This window comes from Lytechinus variegatus, chromosome 15, assembly GCF_018143015.1.
Source record: "Lytechinus variegatus isolate NC3 chromosome 15, Lvar_3.0, whole genome shotgun sequence".
NCBI lineage: Eukaryota > Metazoa > Echinodermata > Echinoidea > Temnopleuroida > Toxopneustidae > Lytechinus > Lytechinus variegatus.
This window is the reverse complement of record NC_054754.1, coordinates 5,060,577-5,079,538: the sequence shown is the minus strand read 5'-3', so window position 1 is coordinate 5,079,538 and position 18,962 is coordinate 5,060,577. Positions and strand designations below refer to the sequence as shown.

The following is an 18,962-nucleotide window of genomic DNA, read 5'->3' as shown; positions in this document are numbered from 1 at the left end:
GTTTAAAAGTACTTTATGCCAAGTTTAATGGTTTTATCGTTTACAGTGCTTCCAAATGATTTATCAAAAAATGTATAGGATATTTCTCCTGGGGAGCGCCCCCTCCCCTCCGGATCTAACGCGTCTGGGGTAACCTCGAGAGACATAATATCATCAAGGATTTAAATATATGTATATATATATATATATATATAAATGTGTGTGAAGCTATACATGTACAACAGCATCGGCAACTCTTTTATTTTAGATATTGTGTAAAGAAATGGATGAAGAGAACAATGGTAGGCGTAGCTTAAATCAAGACTCCCCAGAGCTATCTACCCTTTGGAAAAATTGGTGATGCCGAAAAAATGTCTCCGCCGGGAATCGAACCTGGGCCCCCAGCTTTGAACGCCGGTGCCTTAACCACTAGACCACATAGACGGGTTAGTGATAAGGGCGAGCCTGATCCAATTGACCGTCAGATTTTCGACACCATATCAATTATCATTTCACCCGACAAAGGAAATGATAATTGGTATGGTGTCGAAAATCTGTCTATCTGACGGTCAATTGGATCAGGCTCGCCCTTATCACTAACCCGTCTATGTGGTCTAGTGGTTAAGGCACCGGCGTTCAAAGCTGGGGGCCCAGGTTCGATTCCCGGCGGAGACATTTTTTCGGCATCACCAATTTTTCCAAAGGGTAGAGAGCTCTGGGGAGCCTTGATTTAAGCTACGCCTACCATTGTTCTCTTCATCCATTTCTTTACACAATATATATATATATATATATATATATATATAAATGTGTAAGGTTATACATGTACAACAGCTTTTGGTAACTCTTTTTTATTTAAATATATATATATATATATATATATAATCATATATCGATACTTAAACATACGTTATCGTAAGCCCACGATATTCTTTTTTTTATTTTCTCGGAAGATTCAATAGCCTAAGGCTAATAGCCCCAACACCCCACCCCCCCCAAAAGAAATGATGTGGTCATGTATTTCTACACTTAACAATTCATAATAATTATCTGAAAATGCTACTACTACTACTACTGCTACTAATTATAATGATAAACATTAATAATAGCGATAATAATGAAATCTTATACAACATACACACACTGACAAATATATGTGCATATATTGTGAAAGAAATTAGTGACGAGAACAATGGTAGACGTAGCTTAAATCAACTGAGGTTCCCCATGACACTATTGGTAAGGCCGCAAAAAAATCTTTGCCGGGAATCGAACCCGCCCCACCCGAACGCCAGTGCCTATAACCACTATCTGTAAGTGTATAAGTTTGATAGAAAGATGGAAAGCCGGGGAGGGGGTATTTAATAAATCAAATGGAAAATATAACAGTATACAGGGATTTGCCCCTCCCCTGTAGGACACATTTCGCAACAAACAAAAATATTGCCACCAAAAGTAAACTCCTGGATTTTTTTTTAGATAATGCGAAAAACAATGCCAGTTCCATACAACCAGAGGTAACAAAACGAGCAAAAAACATCAATGTGTTGTTGCTTCCGTTTAGCAAGTGTATGATGAGGTCCACAAAATGTCACACGCTACTCGTTGACTTTCATTACCGCATAACTCCGCCCCAAATTTCATCCCGGCGACGTCAAAGCTTTTTTTTATGTCTCACTACAAATCCATCTAAATGTATGAATAATTACTTCTGGCGTTGAACCTTATGAAATTTTAAAACCTGAAGTTTACCGTTACACTTTATAGGAATAAAAATCGTCCAAATTTAATTCAGCCCCTTTTCAAATCCCCTTTTTTAATAACCGACTGCGGCCAAGAGGCGTCCGCGTTATTAGTCTAGATATTGACGTTATCAGTTATTTTACTCGGAAACCCGTACACTTACTCTTTCCAAATCCACGGATTCAATCATGGATTCATTACAACGCTGCCTGGTGAATGGAGGGTTTCACGTCTAAATCTAGACTACTGACATACTCCCTCTACGTTCAAAAAAGCAGTTTAGATTGTGTTGATTGAGAAATAGCTTTAAAAACTGTCTGATTTTGACATTAGTGATAGATGATGATAATATGACCGGCCTTACTTTAAATACCGTACTGTATTCATTTTATGCTGACATGCATCATGTTTGTTTAGAACAGATAACCTGACCTTCAGTGTAACTGTTTTTCTTTTTAAAAACAAACGTGATTTATAAAAAAAAATTAAAAATATTAACAATATATTTTTAAACATCTATTTACGAGAAGAGGGGACAACTGGCGAAAACTATAGGCCTATATAATTATTTTTCAAATTATTTTCAAGATTTCCGAACCTCTAAGTATTGTGGGTTTTCAAAACGTAAAAAATAACAAACTATGAATATTTGAAAAGGAAGGGTCAACAATAAGGGAAATGTATAGACAATTGCGAGTTAGCAAGGCATTAACAAAAAAAAGAAGGAAATTGAATGGAAGAAGGAGGAGAAGGAGAAGAAGTAGTAATAATAGTAGTAGTAGCTGTAGTAGTAGTAGTAGTAGAAGAAGAAGAAAAAGAAGAAAAGGGAAAGGGAAGATAACATTTGAAGAGGAGACAGACTGAAACAGTCTAAAACCCATTTTAATTTATTTCTCATTTACGAGGAAATGTGGCATGATTTCGACATGCCATTTACCTAAACTATTATGTATTCGAAATGATTATGATTAAAATATGATGAGATGCGTTATGAGAAACCATATAAGGTGCATTGAAACTGTTCATTAGAGAAATTAAAAGAAGATAGAAAGGGGTTTACCATACACAGTTCGGTGGTCAACATTCCTTTTGAAAATATTTAAATGGTAGAAAATAAGGAAATGTAAAGGCAAATTTATGAGACATAAGCATTCAAGTTTACGAAAACAGAAAGTATTGCGCTGAACTATTATGTGATTAAACGGAGAAATCATGACAAACAAAATCATAAAACGACCGGGGGCATTTCATATGACAAAAAAGGGAAAGCGATTTTACATATTTTTTTAAACAGATAAAATGAAATAAATTGAAAGGAAAGTGAGTAAGCTATGAAAAAGAAGAACGAAGAAGAGTAGAAGAAAAAGTAAAAGAAAAATAGAAATTCAACCAAAATGATATCTACTTTTGGTTTGGGTAGGAATTCTAGATTAATGATTATTTGGAGGTTACGAGTTCACTATCAGAGTTATTACCGGTTAAGGATAACGATTGTGTTATGGGTACAGGGTTGGGGGTAATATCAGTAATATCTTAGTATTAGAATTGAATTTTAGATTGAGAAAAAAGTTAAATGGCCAAGACATGATTTTTAAAGATTTGATATATTTTCGCCTATAATTCATATTATTTATCTTTTATCAAAAGCAATAGATGGGCGAATTAGTTATGTTTACGTGCGGTTATTGGGATAGATTAGGATGTGAGTATTTATACCCAGGCTTTTATAATTTTAAGAATAGGAAATATGTTTATTTTATTTTCAAGACAATTTCAATTCAACTTAGTAACAACTCGGGGACATGGCTGCATCTTATGTAGGTTCATTTATTACTTTGATTTTTAATGATTATATTTGAATTGATTAGAAATATGTTCTACATGCACAAAAGTGAATGAAAAGTTGTCCACGGTGATATTTCATACTGGTAACGTTACCAACTTCATAGGTCCCAATGACAGGGATTTGCGGAACTTTTCATTATTTTGAAGTCTTTAAAGGACAAGTCCACCCCATTAAAAACTTGATTTGAATAAAAAGAGAAAAATTCAACAAGCGTAACACCGAAAATTTCATCAAAATCGGATGTAGAATAAGACAGTTATGACATTTTAAAGTTTCGCTTCATTTCACAAAACAGTTACATGCACAAATCGGTCGGTAATGAAATTAGGGAACTGATGACATCACTCACTCACTTTTTCTTTTGTATTTTATTATATGAAATATTTTGATTTTCTCTTCATTGCCATGTGAAATGAAGTTTCATTCCTCCCTGAACACGTGGAATTCCATTATTTTAACATTTTGTGCTTCAGGCAAGGAAGTCCTAATCATGAAATTCGTAAAAAATGAAATATTGTATAATTAAAACAATAAAAAACAAAAGAAATGGTGAGTGACATCATCCACCTTCTCATTTGGATGTAACTGGCTCCTTCATATTACTATTTTGTTAAAAATAAGCGAAACTTTGAAATGTCATAACTTTATTTTACATCCAATTTTGATGAAATTTTCACCATTGTGATTGTTTGATTTTTCTCTATTGATTCAAATCAACATTTTTCTGAGGTGGACTTGACCTTTAATGAAGGTCATCTGAATACCCTATAACTTGAACTAATTCATTCTTTCTTATTTATTCTCACTAACTTAATGTACACTGTAAACAAAGTATTGGGTAATTTTTTTACCACCACGAGAGTAATTATGTGTCCAACCAATTTTGGGCCGTCTTTTACCAATGCGGGAAGCATATCGTCCAGTAAGGTTTAAAAATAAGAAGCAATTACATAAGAATGGGCAAAATTTTCATTACACTGGATAAATAGAAAAGCCCCTCCCCAAATGCCCAATGTTGGTTGAACAGATAATTACCTCCATGGAGCACTTTTACCCAATTTTTTTTTTAGAGTGTACACAAATTCCACATGTTAAAATGACGGTTTTGTTCTGTTAGAAATGGTGCCAAGTAGGGCCCTACTTCCACCCTCCCGCGTCCAGTTGACAAATGAAAATTTCACATACAGATAGAGAATGGGAAATGATTAAATCATTTCTGGACATAAGAACAGATTGGACCGCTCATCTTTTTTTCAAAATCCGCTGTGACACACCTCCTGAACCCCAAATACATAATGTACACTGTCTCCCGATTAGACAACGAATCATTTTCAAACTACTTCCTATTTTTTTTGTACATTCAAATCCCATATTAACCTCGCCCCGAAATATTTGTCTGATTGTTTAGAAATTTAGGTACCAGGTAGAAGAACTCGATCCTCGGAAGACTTTAGTTGACATAATTATCTAACTAAAATAAAACAGTCCGGAGATGAAACTTCACTGTTATAACTTCAATGGTATGGAACAAACTCACTCTCACATTAAGACAGGCCCCGACGATTGAATCATACTAGAAGTCCCATTTTTTTAGGCAAATGCCTTCATTTATGTTTTTCCACTTCTATCTGTTTCATGTGTAATAGGAAAATTGAAACTGATAAGCGATTTGGATCATAATAAAAATAATGATATTCAAGGGGTTAAGGGGTCAAAGGGGTAGTAACAGGGTCAATTTTTCATTATTCGTTCCTAAAAGGAAATTTTCATCCCGTATCTCATTTTGCAGCCCCCCACATTCCTAAGGCCTATATTCCACTGGAATAAAAATCAAGAGTCATCACTCCGTTATCTTTATGAAGCATAAGCAATCTCCACCCCTCCCCCTCTCTTGTTCAACGCAGACAATATGGAAAGTATTGGAATATTTGTTTCCTTTGCGTCCAGTAAAAAGGCCTAACAAAGCAGTATTCAACTCGGAGAGGTGAGAAATAAAGTGTGTCCTCTGTTTCCTGTCCACAGACTTAAAGCGGAGAAAAACTCAAAAAGGTGAGAAATAGCATGAGTTTCCTCTGCTTCCGGTTCACAGACTTAAAGCAGAGTAAAACACGGAAAGGTAAGAAATAGATTGAGTTTCCTCTGCTTCTGGTTCACAGACTTAAAGCAGAGTAAAACACATAAAGGTGAGACATAGAATGAGTTTCCTCTGCTTCCGGTTCACAGACTTAAAGCGGAGTAAAACATGGAATGGTGAGAAATAGAATGAGTTTCCTCTGCTTCCGGTTCACAGACTTAAAGCAGAGTAAAACACGGAAAGGTAAGAAATAGCATGAGTTTCCTCTGCTTCCGGTTCACAGACTTAAAGCAGAGTAAAACTCGGAAAGGTGAGAAATAGCATGAGTTTCCTCTGCTTCCGGTTCACAGACTTAAAGCGGAGTAAAACTCGGAAAGGTAAGAAATAGCATAAGTTTCCTCTGCTTCCGGTTCACAGACTTAAAGCAGAGTAAAACTCGGAAAGGTGAGAAATAGAATTGGTTTCCTCTGCTTCCGGTTCACAGACTTAAAGCAGAGTAAAACTCGGAAAGGTGAGAAATAGCATGAGTTTCCTCTGCTTCCGGTTCACAGACTTAAAGCAGAGTAAAACTCGGAAAGGTAAGAAATAGCATGAGTTTCCTCTGCTTCCGGTTCACAGACTTAAAGCAGAGTAAAACTCGGAAAGGTGAGAAATAGCATGAGTTTCCTCTGCTTCCGGTTCACAGACTTAAAGCGGAGTAAAACTCGGAAAGGTAAGAAATAGCATAAGTTTCCTCTGCTTCCGGTTCACAGACTTAAAGCAGAGTAAAACTCGGAAAGGTGAGAAATAGCATGAGTTTCCTATGCTTCCGGTTCACAGACTTAAAGCGGAGTAAAACTCGAAAAGGTAAGAAATAGCATGAGTTTCCTCTTCTTCCAGTTCACAGACTTAAAGCGGAGTAAAACACGGAAAGGTGAGAAATATAATGGGTTTCCTCTGCTTCCAGTTATTTCTCCTTAGAAAGAACATACGAGAGACTGATTAGAGCCTCCATAGCCTGGAAGTAAAAACTACATTTGTTTCTGTTCTGTCATTCAAGTTTTATATGACCTTAGTGGATATAGGCTACATTTTCTCACAAGTAAAATAAAGCTTCAAAATTAACTAGAAGCAACAAGAACCGAATTTTAATGTCAACACTTTATTTTTTTCTATATAATTATATGTTGTATTTGACCTCAAAGAATAAGAAAAAATACACACAACAAAGATATCTTAAAGGGATGGTCCGGGCTGAAAATATTTATAAATACATACAGTAGAATTCACTGAGCAAAATGCTGAAAATTAAATCATTATCGGATGACAAATAATAAAGATATTGAAGTTTAAACTTTAGTAATGTTTTGTGAAAGCATTCGTCATGAATATTCATTAGGTGGGCTGATGGGTTACACTTGTAATTCCGAAGGTTCGTAATTCCGAAGGTTCTTTATTCCGAAGGTTTGTAATTCCGAAACACGTAAATTGCCAAAACCTCGATGTTCGTTAATCCGAAAACGTAAAAGGGTTCGTTAATCCGTACATTTGTGGAGTTATTCCAAAGGTTCGATAATTCGAAAATGCAATAAGGTTCGTTGTTCTGAAGGTTCGTTAATCCGAAAACGAAATAAGGTTCTTTAATCATTTCGTTTTCGTACTAATGAACCTTCGGAATTACGAAAACCATTTCGTTTTCGGATTCACGGACCTTCGGAATATCCGAACCTTCGGAATTACGAATGTATGCGGGGCTGAAGATGTCGCATCTCCACTTTCTGTTTTCTTATGTTATAACATAAGATCATATTTTTTTCATTATTTAATACTTGCGTGAATGATATGTCTCCCTTATAATGAAATAAGTTGCAGTAATAAATATCTAATGCACCAAATCAGTTGATTCTAGTTCTTGGAAGAAAAATGAATAAACCTAATTTCATATAATAAAATACAAAAGAACAAGTGGAGATGTGACATCATCAGCCCACCTTCTGAATATTCATGACGACTGTTTTCACAAAATATTGCTAGAAATTAAAATTCAATATCTTTGTCATTGGTTATCCGATTTTGATGAAATATTCGGCATTTTGCTCAGTAAATTCCACTCTATTAAGCTATAAATACTTTCAGCCCGGACCATCCCTTTAATGGATCGAAAAAATAGCTGCAATATGACATGGTTCGACAAAAATGAATTTTCCAACAGATATTATTTTGAAAAAGAGAGCAATAAGTAAAGTACAATATAAATGCGTTCTGCATGTGTAAAGGTGAAGCATGAAACATTCCTAATTTGGAGCAATATTATCAAAGCCTGTTATGCTGAAGTAGTGTAAAAGCGATCGCACACCTTACGATTGGTCTGCGACTCAATTTTGGAATAAAACGTAGTAGAATTTGATGCTAATATTGAGACTTGGAATATCTTACCGCGTAATGTTCGAAATCATCGTATGAATTCCTATGTTTAAGTCTGTTTATATTCTACCATCCTTCTTAGAATACAAGCAAATTTAATATCTAGTCGCAATGACGTCATAGCAGTCGTGCGATTCGCTTCAATTTGCAACTTATTTGGCCTTAACTCCAAAATAAAGGCTTGCAATCGTTCAAAATGGTTATATTAGTATTCTTTCAATAAATATTAACCTCAAATGAAATATGTTCCATTCACATTTTAAAAAAATTAGCAAAATGCGATTTGTTCCAAAATCGGATCGCGAACAGTCGTAAGCATGGTAAGGTGTGCGGTGGCCTAACGACTTCTGAAAACTTTGCAAAAATTATCAAATTCGTGTACTTCCCTTTAATTCTTAGTTTTGGTACTCTCGAATATTATCCTCTTACACCTTTTTCCATATCCATTTTTCATTAAGATTTATAGGTTCCATTCATAAAAAAATGATTGGTTGATCACTACATATTTGCAAAGCTATGTAGGGCATATTCTTTTATTTGTATAATATACTTAACGCAAGGGCCAGTACATCGGTTCCAAGAAAGGATTTCCACAACACTTTTTGGCGGACGAAAACTGAACTTTAAAACAAGTAAATCGCATGTCTTCTAATTAATGTACCGTGGCCGCTCCTTGATCTAATACTCCATTGATTAAAGGACAAGTCCACCCCAACAAAAACTTGATTTGAATAAAAGAAAAATTCAACAAGCATAACACTGAAAATTTCATCAAAATCGGATGTAAAATAAGAAAGTTATGGCATTTTAAAGTTTCGCTTATTTTCAACAAAATAGTTATATGAACGAGCCAGTTACATCCAAATGAGAGAGTTGATGACATCACTCACTCACTATTTCTTGTGTATTTTTTTATATGAAATATGAAATATTTTTATTTTCTCGTCATTGTTATGTGAAATGAAGTTTCATTCCTCCCTGAACACATGGAATTCCATTATTTCAACATTTTGTGCTTCAGGCAAGGAGGTCCTAATCGTCAAATTCGTAAAAATTGAAATATTGTATAATTCAAACAATAAAAAACAAAAGAAATAGTGAGTGAGTGACATCATCGACTCTCTCATTTGGATGTAACTGGCTTGTTCATATAAATATTTTGTTGAAAATAAGCGAAACTTTGAAATGTCATAACTTTCTTATTTTACATCCGATTTTGATGAAATTTTCAGCATTGTGCTTGTCTGATTTTTCTCTATCGATTCAAATCAACATTTTTCTTAGGTGGACTTGACCTTTAAGTACAAGTGAAGTTCTATTTAAAAAAAAATCTTGAAATAAATGAAGACTTTTTACAAGCTGGCTTTCGGAATAAATAGTTATTCCATTTTTTTGATGATCAGCCATCTTCTGTTACCCATGTGCAAGCATAATTTTAAAGAAATAGAACGTTGTTCTTTTAAAGACACTTGTTAAATTGATTTATCAAATTAAAGAGCAGATGTGTTACTTGCATGGTGTATATATGATCTTTTTTTTTTAATTCAGACACCATGAGTCAATTAAGTTTTTGGTAACCTTTTTTTTTTCTTTCATTCTCGGGTTCTTTTTCGAAAACAATTTGGTCCACTACCGAGTCCAAAATAAATCATCCAAAAAGATTATATTAGTATATTTACAGCTAATTTTAACCTCAAATACTTTTTCTGAAAATAAGCAAAATACGATTTATTCTGAATGGACCAGACGTATGGTAAGAAAAGGCCTTAAAAACATAAAGTCACGCTTCCAGATATATTATTTGCCCCTGTCATCGGATTCTAAAAGAAATTCCCGCACACAACCCCGAAATTCGGCATCATCTACAAAACTGTAAGAACAAATTCTTCGAAATTTTTCATTATATCATGCAACTTTATGCTTAAAATCAAAGGTTTGCTCTAATAAGCTAACTAAAGTCCCATTTTTTATTCAGACTCTCTGTCGGTCAGTCTGATCAAATACACTTGACAGAAATCAATATCGCAATATTATTTTCTTTTGTATGTATTTCTTTTCAATTTGTCATGTATTTCTCGGTTTTCCAAATTTATCAGAATTGTTTTGTGATGGAAATCGTTGGGATTTATTTTGATGACCATAATCAGGTTGAGATAAGTCAGTAAAAAGAGAAATAATCAATTACTCAGATTAAGATTTGTGGAAGCATTTCGATGTTGTGCTGGGAATTCAAGAAGTTTGCTGAATTACCTCATGGTCATAACCCGGGGATCATAACCAAAGAATACAGATTATAAGCTCGCAGGTATAATGGTTAAATCAGGGCTCTATGGTCCGTGACATCATACTATTCAAGGGGAGGGGGGTGAAACCAGAGATCACCCCCCCCCTTGGACAAAAATTCACAACACAAATCGACATCCATGGCCCTTGGAACGATTTTTTGGGGGGCAGGGGTGCTGAAGAAAATTTGACCCCAAAACATAAAGAGAAAGTTTTCACTACAAAATGAGGGTCGTTTTGGTCCCAAGAATTTGACAACCAAAAACAGAGGGGGGGGGGGGGGTCAACAAAAAAAATGAAGGTGATTTTCCTGACATTTCTAATTTGGCACACATACCATCACCCCGCTTCCCAGGACCATGTGGGCTTTATAGCTCGCCAATGTAGGTATTTTTTAAGATCCCTCCAATCATATTCAGACAGGGAGTCCACTTCCGCGTCCAAATTTCAATCGATTTCAGAATTTGATTGCGGAGGAGACCGGAGTAAAATCTTACTGCATTTCGCCCCTTATCATTGTATTGACCCTAATAGACGGGGTAAGACAGTGCGTCCAACAAAAAAAGGGAACCCGTATTTAGAGATAGATTTCAAATGTTTTTACTATGAATTTGATACATGGTAAGAGTTAAATCTCATCTTTAATTTGAGACCAAAAACTTGGTAAATCATTCACGCAAGACAAATTAAAACAACAAATATCGAGGACTTTCAGAAACGATTTGTTCAGAAAGGTATTAATCATTCTCAATGCACTCTTATTTCAGTGATCAGTGAGATATGTAATAATGTATACAAAAGAAATGATATTGAGTCAATCGTCGAATAAGTTCGGGTGTCGTAACACAAGCCAATCTTGTCCAAATTTTCTGTGCAACATGGTTTTGGCATTAAAATTTCAAACTCGTATTGCTCATTAAAGGGACGGTCTGGGCTCAAAATATTTATATCTAAATGAATTGAGTGAAATTCAGGGAGCAAAATGCTGAAAATTTCATCAAAATCGGATAACAAAGAATTTATTGAATTTAAAGTTTAACAATAATTTGTGATAGCAGTTATATGCACATAGTCATGAATAATCATTAGGTGGGCTGATGATGTCACAGTCACATCCCCACTTTCCTTGTTTTTTGTGTTATTACATTAAAATCATAACTGAAACATTTTTTCATTCATGAGTTAGTGATGTGTCTCCATTATGATAAAATAAGTTGCACTTATTTAATCAGTTGTCAATCCAATTATTTCGTTTTTGGTAGAAAATTTTAGAATAAACCTAATTTCTTATAATAAAATACAAAAGAACAAGTGGGTATATGAAATCATCAGCCAACCTATATAGTGAATATTCATAAAAACATTCCTAGAACTGTTTCACCAGAATAATACAAATCTTTAAAATTCAATAACTTTGTTATTTGTTATCCGATTTCGGTCAAATTTTCAGCATTTTGCTCTGTAAATTTTACCATATTTATTAAGATAAAAAATATCTCTAGCCTGGACCATTCCCTTTAATGCGTAAAGTGTTTGTGGCAGATTAGGTATAAAATTAGAGGAATTATTGAATTGTGTGTATAAAAGTGAAAATATAATGCAAATGAAATATTATAATGAATTTGCCTTAGGAGAAAAACAATATGAGAATCCCAGTTTCCTTTTTTTGAGGGACGCATAGCAACTACATAATCTGCGCCTTGTTCATGGTCCACCTCGTTGATCTTTGTAGCCAGCCCACTCTATCTTAGAAGAACTGTTTTAACGATTGTCCCGTCGGATTTCAAAATCTGTCCTTCTTGCTTGAAATGTGGAGCATGTCTGATCGGATAAGAAAGCAAAACAAAAATAGTGATGGTATGAATTAAGCTACATTATTCAGTAACTAAAATCAGCATGCACGTCAACCATGTCTTAAAAACACGATTGTTCGAAATCAAAATCTACAAGTATATTTAATTAATCAATTACGCTAATTTGTTGTTTTTTTATTTCATTCTCGACACTTTTTATGTCATTTTTACTGATTAACAGATACGCTCAGTAAAAATAATAAGTAGAAGACCAAGATTAACAGTGTATCTTATCTTATTTAACAAAATGTTAAAAAGAATACGCCTCTGTATCTTACGATGACATGACCACTTTACCCGATTGTCTATATAGCCTCATACGGGCGATGCATGTATTGCAATCCGCTTTTCATTGAAATGAACCACGTAGGGAGACCTGTAATAAATATTTGCATTTAAAAGATATTGTTTTAAATTACATGTCCGAAATAAAATACAAGATGATCTAACCTCGCAGAGTATTAATTGTAACTAAAACACTCCGTAATAACAATTTTATGCTTCCACTTTCCTTCAGTAAACAAATAAACAAAATTTACGGGGTTCTCTGTCACTTATATAGTAACAGAAAACATCTTAAAGAGGTTTAATCGATAACATGTTTGTAAATGTACAAATACAGCGAAGGAAACATCATTAGTGAATGTTATAGCGTAATAAAAGAATGTTAAAGATTATACAAAATATGATACTACATTATTTGCACAGTGTTGACAGATTACGCTACTTACTTTCTAATGACCTCAGTTTTTTTCCGGGGGGGGGGGGGTGTTCCATCTCCAATTCTCTGGTTACTCCTTCAGTCACCAGTCTGCACGTAAACCATACCCTCTCCATCAGCCAGTTGCTGTAAAATAATTTTCAAGACACCAATCAATGGTGGTCAGTTTTGTACACTGTATAAAAATTACCTTAGTATTCACTTAATTGAATTATGTTAAGAAACTACCTTAATTCTTTGAAATAATTATTACTTTGGAAGTTCTCAGTAAAATTTACTTATTTTCTTTGCATCCATTTTACACCAACTTAATTCAATTAAGTAAAACTATCGAAGTAAAACTATAATTAAAGAGATAATGAGGGAGTGAGTGAACTTCTAAGCAGGAAAGTCCACTTCTCGTCCGACTTTCAATGACATAATTTCCACTTGGACATCTTTAATAAAAAAAAAAAATCAATTTTTTTTATTGTCACTTTCCTGTAGTTGTACTGACATAGTTTAGTTACATTTTGTAGGTTAAAAACTCCACATACATGAAGTAAAACCAAATAAAAAACCCCACTTCTTCTCGCGATGATACAATATTGTGAGACTCCCCCCCACAAATATAAGTAAAGCAAACCTTAGAGAACCTCACATGCCAATTACACCCTTAAAGGTCAATTCCACCTCGGAAAAATGTTGATTTGAATCCATAGAGAAAAATCAGACAAGAACAATGCTGAAAATTTCATCAAAATTGGATGTAAAATAAGAAAGTTATGACTTTTAAAAGTTTCGCTTATTTTTAACAAAATAGTTACATGAACGAGCCAGTTATATCCAAGTGAGAGAGTCGATGATGTCACTCACTCACTATTTCTTTTGTTTTTTTCTTGTTTGAATTATACAATATTTCAATTTTTACGAATTTGACGATTAGGACCTCCTTGCATGAAGCACAAAATGTTGAAATAATGGAATTCCACGTGTTCAGGGAGGAATGAATTAAACTTCATTTCACATGACAATGACAAGAAAATAAAGATATTTCATATAAGAAAATACAAAAGAAATAGTGAGTGAGTGATGTCATCAGTTCATATTTGCATACCGACCGAGATGTGCATATAACTGTTTTGTGAAGTGAAGCGAAACTTTAAAATGCAATAACTTTCTCATTTTACATCTGATTTTGATGACATTTTCAGTGTTACGCTTGTTAATTTATTTCTCTTTTTATTCAAATCAAGTTTTTGTTGGGGTAGACTTGTCCTTTAAAGGGGAACTTCACCCTGACAAACAAAACGTTTTTATTTATTGTGAAAATTGCAGAAAAAATAATATGAAAAACATCGGCGGTTTTTGAGTAAAACCTATCAAAGAGTTAAAAGTTACTAGAATTTGGATTATTTGATTTGTGACGACTTTTGCGAGCAGCTTTCCTAAATATCATATAGTTACTATGGTAAAAATAAATGAAATATCACTTTCTCAAAAAAATAACAAATGGTTTTATTGTACCTTCAGTATATCAATACACAAATCATGTCACAAGCGCTACATGCCTCTCTTACAAAAGCAAACAAAAATTTGACATCACGAAACATTAAAAAATAATAAATGTATGTATTTTATCTTACTTATCATATGGGGCAGCTGCTCCTTTGTTACGTCACAAATCCAAACCTTGAAACTATTGATATTTGATATTTAATGTATTTTCCTAAAACCTTAATCAATATTTTTTCTGCTATTTCTACAACTAACTGTTCAGGTTGAACCTTTCCTGTACTTAACGGCTAGCCAATACATTATCAAGACCATGAATTTAAAAAATGGAATCATCATCAGGTCGAGAAATTTGACTGAAGAAAACAAAGAGGGTTTCTTTTGGGTTATTTTAGTCCTCAGAAATTTGACAAGCAAAAAAATAAAACAATGTTGTCCGTCCCACCATGGACCTACTATGGTCACACCTACCGGAATTCCACGGGGGTCTTGCCTATGGAAAGTAACACACGCAGCACTCACACTTTCCAGGGCCATGATCATCATATCATTTCAGATCAAATTGGCAAATCCACTCCAAACGAAAACTTAATCTGGAGAAAAAGAGAAACATTGAACAAGCTTAACGCTGAAAGTTTAATAAAAATCAGATGAATGCTAACTAGCAAATATATTGAGAGACAGTCAAGAGCAATGACATTAAATTAAAAACACACACCTAATTTCAATTCTTCTCGCGTTTATAACAATATTTTGAGACTTGCCCCCCCCAAAAAAAAAAAAAAATGAAACAAACCTTGGAGGATCTCATATGCCAGAAACTTTAATCTAATCAAGGCCGGAACATGCAATCATCATATCAGTTAAAATTAAAGGGCAAATGCACTCCCACCGAAAACTTGATCAAAAGAAAAAGAGATACTTCGAACAAGTATTCGCTGAAAATTTAACCAAAATAAGATAAATATAAAGAAAGTGATTTAACGACATGTAAAAAAAAATACTTAATTTTTCACAAACAGCTCTAATTTGACGATAAGGAGACTCTTCATCAAATCACTCGAAATTACAACAATGACAATTCCGCATATCAAAGGAACCTTTATCACATCATATCGAGAGAATCAAATATTTCATATTTCTTGGAATAAAAATCATAAATTACAATATAAATACGTCATCGGCCTTTATTAGCATCCCGACCAAACTTCAGCATGTCACAACATTCTTATTTTACTCCCGATTTTGAGGAAATGTAAGTTTTGTTTGATTTTTCTCTATTATAATTGATTAAAAATCAACGATTGTTGGGGTGGGGAAGTATTTTATAAAGATTTTCTGTAAAACAAAATAAAAAAATTATATAAAGTTTATACATATAGAATATAAAATCACCAACTTATTACATAATAACACCAAAATCCTACACGCCCCCTACCACACTATCCATTTATCTCATTGGCCTACCAAATTCACCATAATGTTCACAGGGAGTCGGGGTAGGGTAGTGTCACACGGAAACCGACGTTGGAAAAGTACATGAAATACGAAAAAGGGATCCATACCACTTCACTTGAAGGGAAATATATCATTACATTTCATTCAGGGGCGGATCCCCATTTTTCTGAGGAAAATTTTACAACCCCTCCCCCCCCCCCCGAAAAAGGGGGCAGGAGGGTTTTATTTGTGTTACAACAGCATATTTACATGACAATTGTTATTTGTGCCTCTCAAGAGGGGGGGGGGGGGGGACGGGCCGGCTGTGCCCCTCTGGATCCGCCAGTGATTTCATCATCTTTCAAGACACTTTATTTAAATGCTCACAAGATGAGTATGAACTTTTCGGTATAGTCAATAGTGACTATATCCAATCTTGACAGTAGCAAACTTATTTTGATTCGTACTACTGTACTACTACGAAGGATAACAGCCAAAGAAAGAAAGTTTACTCACATGGATCATCTCTGGTATACAACATCACACTGTTGTTTTCACTGTAATGCAAGATGTAGCTGCGTAAACAAGCCGTATGCTAGCTGGTGGACATGACCTGGCTGCGGCTCTGGTCAATGGTCATAGGTCCATACTCTGATAAAATGATTATCATCATCGCCAGTATCATACTCCTCAATAAAAATGTCGGCATATACAACGGTTGACAACCATCAATTTGCTAGACATACAAGTCTTTAGATAATTCAAGATACAGTATATAACGGAGCTCAGTCACGACGACCCCACGTCATGGAGCTGGAGGTACAGGAATGCGCGGTTTCTTGTCAAAACTATCGTCAATGGAGGATAAATCATTCAAGACTGAAAGAGGAGATTACCTGGTAGTCTAGTATTGTAGACCTTTTCATGTTAATCTTAGAGGAAGATTGGAACAGTGCTCGTCTCCACCGCCCGCTCCACAGATCTCTTCTAATGAACTCATAACGACAATGCGGGATTACCTGTTATGATATGTTTTCTTACCACCATGGTCATATTTCTAATATACAGTTTTTTATAAGATGCCCTCAAAATTGTCAAATTTTGAGATACGTTGTTATGCCCTTGTTTGATTCTGTTGGAATTAGCAATTGATTCATGACCTTTTGCAAAAAAAAATGCAGATGATAATAATAATGAAAATAACAATGATCAATGATGATGATGACCTTAGTATCAATGATGATAAGAATGAAAATATTAGTTAACTGAATATGATTGATTATATGATAATATTCACAGGAAAATGATGATAATATTAATAATTATAATGATATTGATGATAATAATAATAATAACAACTATATAGTACTAATATAATGATAATGATGATATTAATGAAAAAACAATAATGGTAATAACAGTGATAATAATGATAATAATAATGATAATTTTAACAAAAATAATAATAATAATGATAATAATATAGTACTAAATTAAAATGACATTAAACGTAAATTAGAGAATAAATCTTGACTAGTGGAAACATTTTATTTAACAATTAATCCTAAGCATATCACTATTTATTATTTAATATATATCTAAAACTCACCTTTAACTACTCGAGGACAGGACTCCAGTAATAGCTTATCAAAATGGAATTTTAATTCACAATTTGGGGTAAAAAATAGTAATAAAAAAGAACACCTTGAAGTCATTATAAGCTATATATATATATATATATATATATATATATATATATATATATATATATCGACATGTGATTGACAAAAAATAAAATCACTAATTCTTTTACATTATCATGCTATTATTTATTATATTTATTATTTTATCATTTTCATATATTACCGTGTATCATTTATATCATGGTTATCACCATGATTACGAATTTTATTATTTACAATCGGATAATTCAAACATGATAAGCCCAACTACTGGGAAACCTTTTCATTCCCCAGCCACCGCCCCTTCGCCACCGCCCTCTCCCAAGACGGACAAGAGTTACGATACGCCACGCCCATCACAGCCACGCGCCACAGCACGACGATAATTAATCATAAATTGGTCTGTAAAGAGGCTACGCCAATTCACGTGTCTAGATAGGGGTGGGGTACCATTGTAGAGTACTACAGCTGACGTGAACAGCGCTACGTACGGGTGCCCCCTCCCCCACCTCCCTCCATCCCCCTCTCTCCCCTCCAGCTTCCCGCTCTTCCTCTCTCTCTCTCTCCCTCTCTCTCTCTCACACACACACACACACACACTACAGTACCGTAAGAAGCAAAGCCGGCCTGTATTTTATAATGCAACCTCTCCTGTGTATACCGGCAGATGGCAGCAAATAACCCCATCTTAATATGCCTGATATGATCATTTTAAAAAGAAGAATGAAATGCCTGTATGAATCAATTTAAGTAGGAGAGTACGTTGAGATATGTAAAAGCTAAACAGATCGAATACTTACAATCGATTGCTGGAACTTCTACTTGAAAATAACCTTCAAGATTAATGACTTGCTATTCGATTACCAGCAGTCGATTGTTGCCAAGTTCACCATTCCATACACTCTTTGCATTCTGGATGGCTTGGTGCCTGCTTTACTTTCGCCTTTAATGATATTGCAATCTTTGAAGTCAATGCGTAGCAAAATTCAGTATTACAATGCTGGTAAAGTCAATTGAGCTTGTACAATCGATTACAGGTAGTTACTTTATTTTGTCAAGATATGTAAAAGCTAAACAAATCGAATACTTACAATCGATTGCTGGAACTTCTACTTGAAAATAACCTTCAAGATTAATGACTTGCTATTCGATTACCGGCAATCGGCAATCGATTGCTGCCAAGTTCACCATTCCATACACTTTTTGCATTCTGGATGGCTTGATGCCTGCTTTATTTTCGCCTTTGGTGATATTGCAATTTTCGAAGTCAATTCCTAGCAAAGTTTAGTATTACAATGCAGATAAAGTCAATTGAACTTGTACAATCGATTACAGGTAGTTACTTTGGTTTGTCAAGATATGTAAAGGCTAAACAAATCGAATACTTACAATTGATTGCTGTAACTTCCACTTGAAAAATAACCTTCAAGATTAATGACTTGCTATT

The 18,962-nt window shown here is 34.3% G+C and overlaps 1 long non-coding RNA gene across 1 annotated transcript; it reads right to left on the bottom strand.

The window, feature by feature from the left end:
* Positions 1-12,003: 12,003 nt before the first annotated feature.
* On the bottom strand, positions 12,004-16,964 carry LOC121428933. Its single transcript, XR_005971856.1, has 4 exons — positions 16,350-16,964; positions 14,868-14,989; positions 12,913-13,028; positions 12,004-12,149 (listed from the first exon to the last, which is right to left on the bottom strand). It is a non-coding gene; the product is annotated as an uncharacterized LOC121428933 (long non-coding RNA).
* Between the last annotated feature and the right edge of the window lie 1,998 nt (positions 16,965-18,962).